The sequence below is a fragment of the Culex quinquefasciatus genome, chromosome 2 (assembly GCF_015732765.1).
Source record: "Culex quinquefasciatus strain JHB chromosome 2, VPISU_Cqui_1.0_pri_paternal, whole genome shotgun sequence".
NCBI classification, from domain to species: Eukaryota; Metazoa; Arthropoda; class Insecta; order Diptera; family Culicidae; genus Culex; species Culex quinquefasciatus.
Genome location: NC_051862.1, coordinates 99,981,551 through 99,989,806, shown reverse-complemented (window position 1 = coordinate 99,989,806; position 8,256 = coordinate 99,981,551). Strand labels below are relative to the sequence as shown.

Genomic DNA, 8,256 nt, shown 5'->3' with positions numbered 1-8,256 from the left:
TGAATAATTTGAGGCCCCGTGTTCAATTATTCGAACACACTAAAAAAATATGAATATTACATTGAACGTAATTTTGAATCAAACTTAAAATACAGTCATGTAACCCAAAATTTGATGTAGAATTCTGTTTAAAATGACGCAGGTCATCAAAAATCGTACAGCAAACCCTTACAGCAAGTATAATTTAAAATTATATTAATTACGACTGAAAATTACGTTTCTTTTGATGCACATACCTGGAGCGTGTTCTAAGATGTAATTTTGTGTGTAAGTTAACGCAACTGTACGTTGATCAGTTTGACAGTGCAAAAACAAAAACGAAACGTCAGCCATCTTAACAATTGCAAACAAGGTGCAAGACATTTTTGCTGCCGCGCAGTTTTGGGCCAAAAAGTCACCGAAAACCAGCAAAAACGGTCGGAATTAGCCAGGATTACTGAACGGGACCAAGGTAGAAGTAAGTGTGGAAGTTTATTTCATTAAAAACCGTCGAGACTGACGAATTTTCTTTCGATTTGGTTACAGGTCGTTGAAATGCAGTTGCCCCGTCAAAATCGGTTCCCGCTTCCAACCTGCTTCGTCGGTGACTACCTCCAGGATTACACTACTCTGACCGGCAGGCACGCCTGACCTACATGGCTGCCGCGTTGAACCCGGAACAACGATTGCAGCATAGAAACCAACCACCTCTTCCGCCACAAACGGGGGTCTGCCAGCAAGAAGAGAACTATGAAGAGGGCAAACCCGGAAGACACGAAGCTGGTATGTACCGGATTGTCGGGACAGGACAACAGCAACGCGTAGGTGCTAGTCGAGAATGTGTTTTGTGCCATGGCATCCTGATGAGAAGAAAATTGCTTAAAGGAAATCGTAGATTTGTGTGAAATTTTCTCGGTGGAGTAATTGAGGTTATGATCGAGGAAATGCGTCATTGCGGAAGTGCGTCGTTGTAATCTTGTGAATTGTAATCGTAAGTCTGAATATGAAAAAAAATAAGCCTAATAAAGTTGTTTTGGAAACCTTTGTTGTATTTTTATGAGTTTTAAAAAAATCGAAAAGCACAAACATTAATTGAGGTTATAACAAAGGTTCTCATTTAAATTCATGTAATTTTCATTTGATGTAAAATTCAATGCTTATGAGTCCCCGTTGCTGTCGTGTAATTTTCAAATTTAATGTAATTCTACGTCTTATTTGACGCTCCAGTTATGTGCACCTATTTGACAGAAAATTACACGAAATTTTTTTGGTGTGAAGTGAAATTTTGGCTCGTACTTGGCTCGGACATCGGATAATCGAGAATGGACTGTCTGATATTAATACATTTTTAAATAAAATAAATTGTTTGGAAGCTAGAAAAAATAATTACATCATGACATTTGAGGGATAGTTTGTTTGCACAACAATAACGAGTTAACATACCTTTTCCTGAGTGTCGTTCAGAACACGGTCGGTGTTGGTTGTCGGTGGTAGGTACTCTGTGCATCTGTTTACATTTCTTGTCATAAAAAATATCCTTCAATTCGTCAGAACGGGGTGAACTGCGTAGCGCAGTTCTATTCTTCACTGGAACGTAATCGAACGGTGTTTCTATAATAGGACTAAATTTTGAAATCTTCTCACTGTAACAGTGATTTTGAGCAATGAGTAAAATTGGTAAGACTTTCTCATAATCTTATAATGTACAGTTTTTTCATGCGATTTATAGATAAACCATTGATCAAAGACCGTGACCGTGGTGTAGGGGTAAGCGTGGTTGCTTCTCATCCAGTCGGCCTTTGTTTGATCCTAGACGGTCCCGGCTGAATTTTTCAAGACGAGATTTGTCTGATCACGCCTTCCGTTGGACGGGGAAGTAAATGTTGGCCTCGGTCTAACCTAGAGGTTAGGTCGTTAGCTCAGTTCACGTGTAAGAGTCGCCTCTCTGGGTCCTTTCTCGGTGGAGTCGCTGGTAAGCAGTTGGACTTAGAGATCCTTAATAGGGAGACTGGTCGAAGTGAATTTGACGTACCCAAACAGACACGAGTTTGACGTATCCAAACGAGCATTTGCCTTTACGCCCCGCAAAACTTATTAGTGTTGCCAAGCTCAAAACTTACGTTGCCAGAGCGATTTAGCCAGCTTAGACGAGTCTCCTAGTTGGACTCACAATACAAAGGCCGTCAGCTTGAATCCCGGGGTGGATGGAAGCTTAGATGTAAAAAAGGTTTGTGATTGCCTCAGCAATCAAGCCTTCGGACACCTATTTTCCAGTAGGAATCTCGCCATCGAGAATGCCAAGGCAATGCTGTAGAGCGAACAATAATTGTTATTTATTTTTAATAATTATTTATTTATTTTTATTGAACAGAGATATTTTTTTCGAAATGTTTCGACCACCCTCTCATCTCTGTGAGGAAAAAATCAGTTATGCTTATACTGACCATGTTCGCAAGAATGTCGCGTTTGCAAAAACAGCAAGCGGAGAAAAAAGGTTAGTAAATGTATGCGAACAGGTTCAGTGTAGTACCTATGTAATATTAAAATAAATTTTTTTTTCATATAAAAATTACAAAAATATCTAAAAACTCAACTTTTGGTAATGTTGGTATTAAGTTTGTCCACAGTAACCTCAAATGTTTGTTGTTTAGTTTTTAAACATACCGATATGAAAAAGCATTTTTTTTTAAATTAAAGTAAGGATAGAGTTGATGTAGCGGGTGTTCATTTTATTAAAAACAGCTTGTATGAAATAAATTTCCATACAAATTTACACCGCCAACGGCATTCAGTGTCACCAGAAGCCGTCTTTCGTTGGCAAAACGTTTGGCAAACTTGATTATATACTTTCAATCTGTTTGAGTTATTTACTTAATTAACAACAATTCCGTAGGGTAAAATTGGAAAACAAAAGGAAACAACACGGGAAAACTGCACTACCGGTACGGTTTCAGTGTCGTCGTTTGCATTACATTAGCCGTTGCTAAACGGAACGGAGTGGGAGTCGCCGTCTTTAGCAGATCGGTTCGAGAGTGGGAGTTTGGGGTGGATCCTTTGCAGCCTCCATGTGGCAAACGTGCTACATTATACTTGCCATAATTTCATCAAGCACATCTCATTCATAATTTATTCTCCGCGAGGAAATTTTTTCTGCTTGTGTATGCATAATTATAAATTCATCCTCAAAAGGTAAATCAACCTCACTTTGTTGTATTGCGGCGAAACGACGCGGTTTTTACTTATTTAGGAGCCTCTTTCTCTTTGATTGCAGCGGAGGGGAGAGATTATCCCAATTTTGAACCCAACGCTCGAGGTGGTGGAGAGTTTTTAGCAGGGAAAAAAATCTGCGACTCATCAGAACTACAAGCCCCCTGAGGGTTGGACAGTGATTGTTTCATGATTAAAGGAAGTGACGCTTCAAGACAGCGGAATTTACAAGAAGTGAATTAATAATGCAAGACAGACGGTCGTGTTTTCTGACTTGATTTGGTTTTGAGCAGCCAATTGAATATGGATCGATATAGGAAATTTTTGTTTTTCAAATCTTATTTAGTTACAACTAATATAACTTAAAAATCAACTAACTTCCTCATGCATAGATATTTAATATCATAAAGATTGATGAAGTACTCCAAATTCTCGTAAGTTTGGCAGGTTGGAGACATGGTACTAACTCCGTCCAAATTGCAAATTCTCACTATTTAAACTAATTGTATTGCAAATATTTGGATAGAAACTTGTTTGCTAACTTCCCATCAAGCTATTTATTGCTTGATATGAGTTGAAATCGCTTTTTAGAATCTGCAATAAAACGCAGTAACCCCTACTTGAAAAGTTATACTAGAAATGATTACTCACCCCAGTATATGATATCACTTTTTTATTTAAAAAAACCTTTCATCAAAATAAAAATAAAAAAAAATATTTTTTTTTGATTTTCCAATATCCTACTATATCCAATCGGAATTTTCGGTTGTTGCAGTTTTCGTATAGGGGAGAGTGGGGAGACTTGATCCCCGGGGACACTTGATCCCAAGCCTGTATCTCGTCAGATTGTGGGTAAAATAATTTGCTTTGTTCTAGAAAGTTGTGCGAAATTCACTAAAACTCATTGTAGAAAACAAAGAAAAAAATTAAAAAATGTTTAGATTGAGTTACACACATTTTTCTGAGAAGTGCTGCAAAAAACTTCCAAGGGATCTTTTTTCTTTGTTTTGATATGTATAGAAAACACTCAAAATTATTCAAAAAAATATTTTTTATACATGAATTGTTTGATAAACATATCAACTCCAAAAACCTTACGCATTTGACGTTAAATTTATCGTCATACTATTTTTACAATCAATTGTTTAAAAAAGTGCGTTTAGGGAGACTTGATCCCTGCATTTTTACAGTCACTGGAATCAGCCTCAAGATTAAATAATTGGTCTGGGTTTTCGTACATAGTTTCCTTTAGTAAAGTTGTACATAACTTACTGCAGTTTGAACCGTTTTTCAAAAGTTTTGTAAACAAAAATTACCAGCTTTTGTAAACATGCTCAATTTTTGTCTAGAAAAGAAAATTTTAAGTTTTTAAATATTTTGCATGCTAAACTTGTTATATTTTGAACACAAACGTACAGGTTTAATGTGAAATTGCTGTAACTTGTAGAAAATTAAAAGTTTGGATGAATAAGAAACATTTTGCTTAAGATTTCTTCAAAATGTTGAAAGGGGGATCAAACTACCCCCAACATTTTGAAAATGCCGGTTTAAAATATTTTTTTAAAACGCTTGGCATGATTCGAAGAGTTTATCCGATGAAATACCCTTCTCAGCCAAACATAATTGAATGTTTAAGCTTTCAATTCATGCAAAAAGATCATAGTTTTGTGAGAAATTGACAGAGTTATGTGCGATACAAAAAAAAAGGGATCAAGTCTCCCCACTCTCCCCTACCTATAAAAAGTTACATGGTATCGAATCCTCGACACATTTTCCCATCTTGTCCTTCTCCATTAGCTCCTTCCACCAATCTCCCAAATTGATTTAATTGAGAGCGAGTTGGTCGCGCACAAAAAATGGCTTTGGAATTTCGTATGGAAAATCAATTTCAATCTTAAAACATCCAGTCGTGGCCATCTATGACCGTCGTAGTCGTCGTCTAACGGTGGAGTTCGTTGCTGTCCGTCGAAATTCCGCCGAGAAAACATCACAGCCAACTTTGACCGGCTTGGTTAGTACGGGAAGAACCAACACTGGAACGGTCGAAACTCTCAGGCGCTTGTTCGTTCTGGGCAAAAAGTAAAAATATTTGCTTATCCATCGTATCGGTTGTTTATTTGCCTTTGTTATTTTGCGCTGCCGTTCTGTCCATCTCACTTACCTTTTCTCCGAGGCATTTTTCGAACTTTTGTACTGGACTTCTGCGTATCGAAATGTACCGTCGTCTGGAGTGAATGTGGACACCCGATTCGCTACTAATTGTATCGTTTGGGATGTTCTTTTAAACATTTTGAAAATGAAAATTTGTTTTACTATATTCAAATTACAAATAATTCTCATCAAAAATGTTTAAGTGTGATACAACAACATGTTACAGTCCAATTGGCAAGGGAATCCGTCTTCCACGTCCATCGCCAACTAGACTACGGAAGGTTGTAAGCGACTAAACTGCGTTACGGCCAGTGTTTTTAGAGCGATAGAACGGTAGGCCATGGGCACATGTCGACCAATAAAAAGGTGTTTTTTTTTGCTTTCTGGAACTCGAAGAAGAACCAATTTTGCGAGTGGCGCTAGATCCGCGTTCTTTGTCGAATATTTCAAAAGTTTTCAACACCTCCACTTATTTTGCGCTAATTTGAGTTGCCACGTGATAAATTGGGACTGAAATTTGGGGCCAAATTCTCTATGTCTGATTGTCAATTTGAAACAGTAAATTGACTTAATTTCAGCCCGTTTGAATCAAAACGAAACAACAGTTAATTTAGAGTAGGTAGTATGGATTCTTGCAAGTAAATATTTCGTTTTAAGTATTGGATCAAATTGGCGTTTAGATATTGAAAGATCTTTATTAGTGATTATCGAATAGACCATAGACTACAGACTGCATGTAAAATTATAGAATTAAACTTATTGCTTAAAAAAATATTGAAACTAACACTTAATTTAATAATTCCATATTCTGTAGCTGAGAGGTGTGGGTCAGGATGTTTCCGCAAACAAAACGTTAGATTGTTAGCATCGATTGAACGTATCCGGGTTCCGTCCTGGAACATTTTGCAATGTAAAAACCGTTTCCCATTCACTGCCGCCGCTGCCAGTGCCATTCGCTAAAATTCGGGTTATTGAAGAGCAAGATACACAAACAGCAGCATTGTTTACAAATCTAATGGAGATCATAAATTTTTCGCTCGCTTTTTTAGCGGAAACAGCCGGAAAGGAAGAGGTTAGTTTTGAAACTTTTCATTGCCGTTTGCCCCTCTCGGCTGCTGTTTGTTGATATTTGCTGGCCATCATCGCTGGCAATTTTGCAGAATGCTGGATCCCCTGAACCGAACCGACCCGCCAGTAGGATTGGCCCCGTCCTGCTTTGTCTGCAGCAATAGATAGCCGGAGAAATCAATTTAAAAATATGTTAAAACAAACAGAAACAACACTCTTTCAAATTGTTTTCCTTGTTTTCACTTCGCTTTTCTCGACCACTTCCTGGGCCCGACGAGCGGGACTGGCCCAGTCAACCAGTGAGTTATGAATGGGAAGAATCATTTTCACAGTTGTTAGCAGCGGTAAACGCTCCGGTCGAAGCGGAAGGATTCATTAGCAAAGCTAAGCGAAGTTGAGCAGTATAGGGTGTGGGATTTGCGAACAGCGATCGGTGACACTGGGAGCCAGTTATGCAAATTGTAACTCGTTCCGCTTAATTATCTTAATTAATTTTAGTCCTTTCGCCTTGCAAAGGATATGTTGTGTTGTATAGTGCCAAACGGAGAGGAGGATATGTGTAGCACGTCCTAACAGAACATTCGTAGGAATGTGAATGATATATGGGAACAGTATTTGCAATATGTGTGGAACTTACCGACTGAGAGTTACTTAACTGTTAATCCTGTTTATGGTCGAAGCATTAGTTTGTTACTTTGGGTAGAGATTTCGCTTAGTCTGAGTGTAGTTATGGAAATTTGGAAATATCCATCCACAACTAAATGAATCCAATTCTCGATATACGAGGAATCAGTTTGCTGCCAGGTCTGGTAAGAATGTGATTGATCTGAATTCGTTAATTTTTTTAAAAGTGGTTAATTCTCCACCAACTACACAGCAGTTGCCCCGACCCCTCTTCAATTTGCGTGCAACTTTGTCCTAAGGGGTAACTTTTTTTTTATTTTTCATCGAAAAAACACTAAAAAAGTTTTGAAAACTCTACCATTTTCCGTTACTTGATGGTAAAATTTTTTGGAACATGTCATTTTAAGGGAAATTTAATGTACTTTTTGAATCTTTATTGACTCGGAAGGGTCATATTTTCATTTAGAACAATTTTTTTTTAGCTTTGCAGGGTTATTTTTTAGAGTGTAATAATGTTCTACAAAGTTGTAGAGCAGACAATTACAAAAACTTTGATATATAAACATAAGTATTTTGTTTATAAACATCACAAGTTATCGCGATTTAACGAAAAAGAGTTTTGAAAAAGTTGATCGTCGTTGATCATGGCCGTTCATCGTCACCCGCGACAGACACGGACAACGAAACAAAGAGAAACGCAAAAAGTAACTTTTTCAAAACTTTTTTTCATAAAATCGCGATAACCCGTGATGTTTATAAACAAACTACTTATGTTTGTATATCAATTTTTTTGTAATTGTCTGCTCTACAACTTTGTAGAACATTATTTTACTCTAAAAAATAACCCTGCAAAGCTAGAAAAACACGAAATTTTAAAATAATAAATTTTGTTCTAAATGAAAAAATGACCCTTTCGGGTCAATAAAGATTCAAAAAGTACATTAAATTTCCCTTAAAATAACAAGTTCCAAAAAAATTTACAATCAAGTAACGAAAAATGGTAGAGTTTTTAAAACTTTTTTAGTGTTTTTTCGATGAAAAATACGTTTTTTCAAAAATCTGAGTACGCCATCAAATCGGGCGTCTAATTTTATATAAAAGTCTCTTTGACACCAATTTTCTATCTCATCACCGTTTCAGGCTGCAAATTATTGAAAAACACTTCTTTTTTCGCATGCTCAAAAATGAAAGGGGTCGTACTGCCCCTCCGTCACGAGATATCAAAAA

The 8,256-nt window shown here is 37.1% G+C and overlaps 1 long non-coding RNA gene across 1 annotated transcript; it reads left to right on the top strand.

Moving 5' to 3' along the window:
* The first annotated feature begins 318 nt into the window (after positions 1 to 318).
* Positions 319 to 1,023, top strand: LOC119767628. The gene is made up of 2 exons (XR_005277624.1): positions 319 to 457; positions 526 to 1,023. It is a non-coding gene; the product is annotated as an uncharacterized LOC119767628 (long non-coding RNA).
* The last annotated feature ends 7,233 nt before the right edge of the window (positions 1,024 to 8,256 follow it).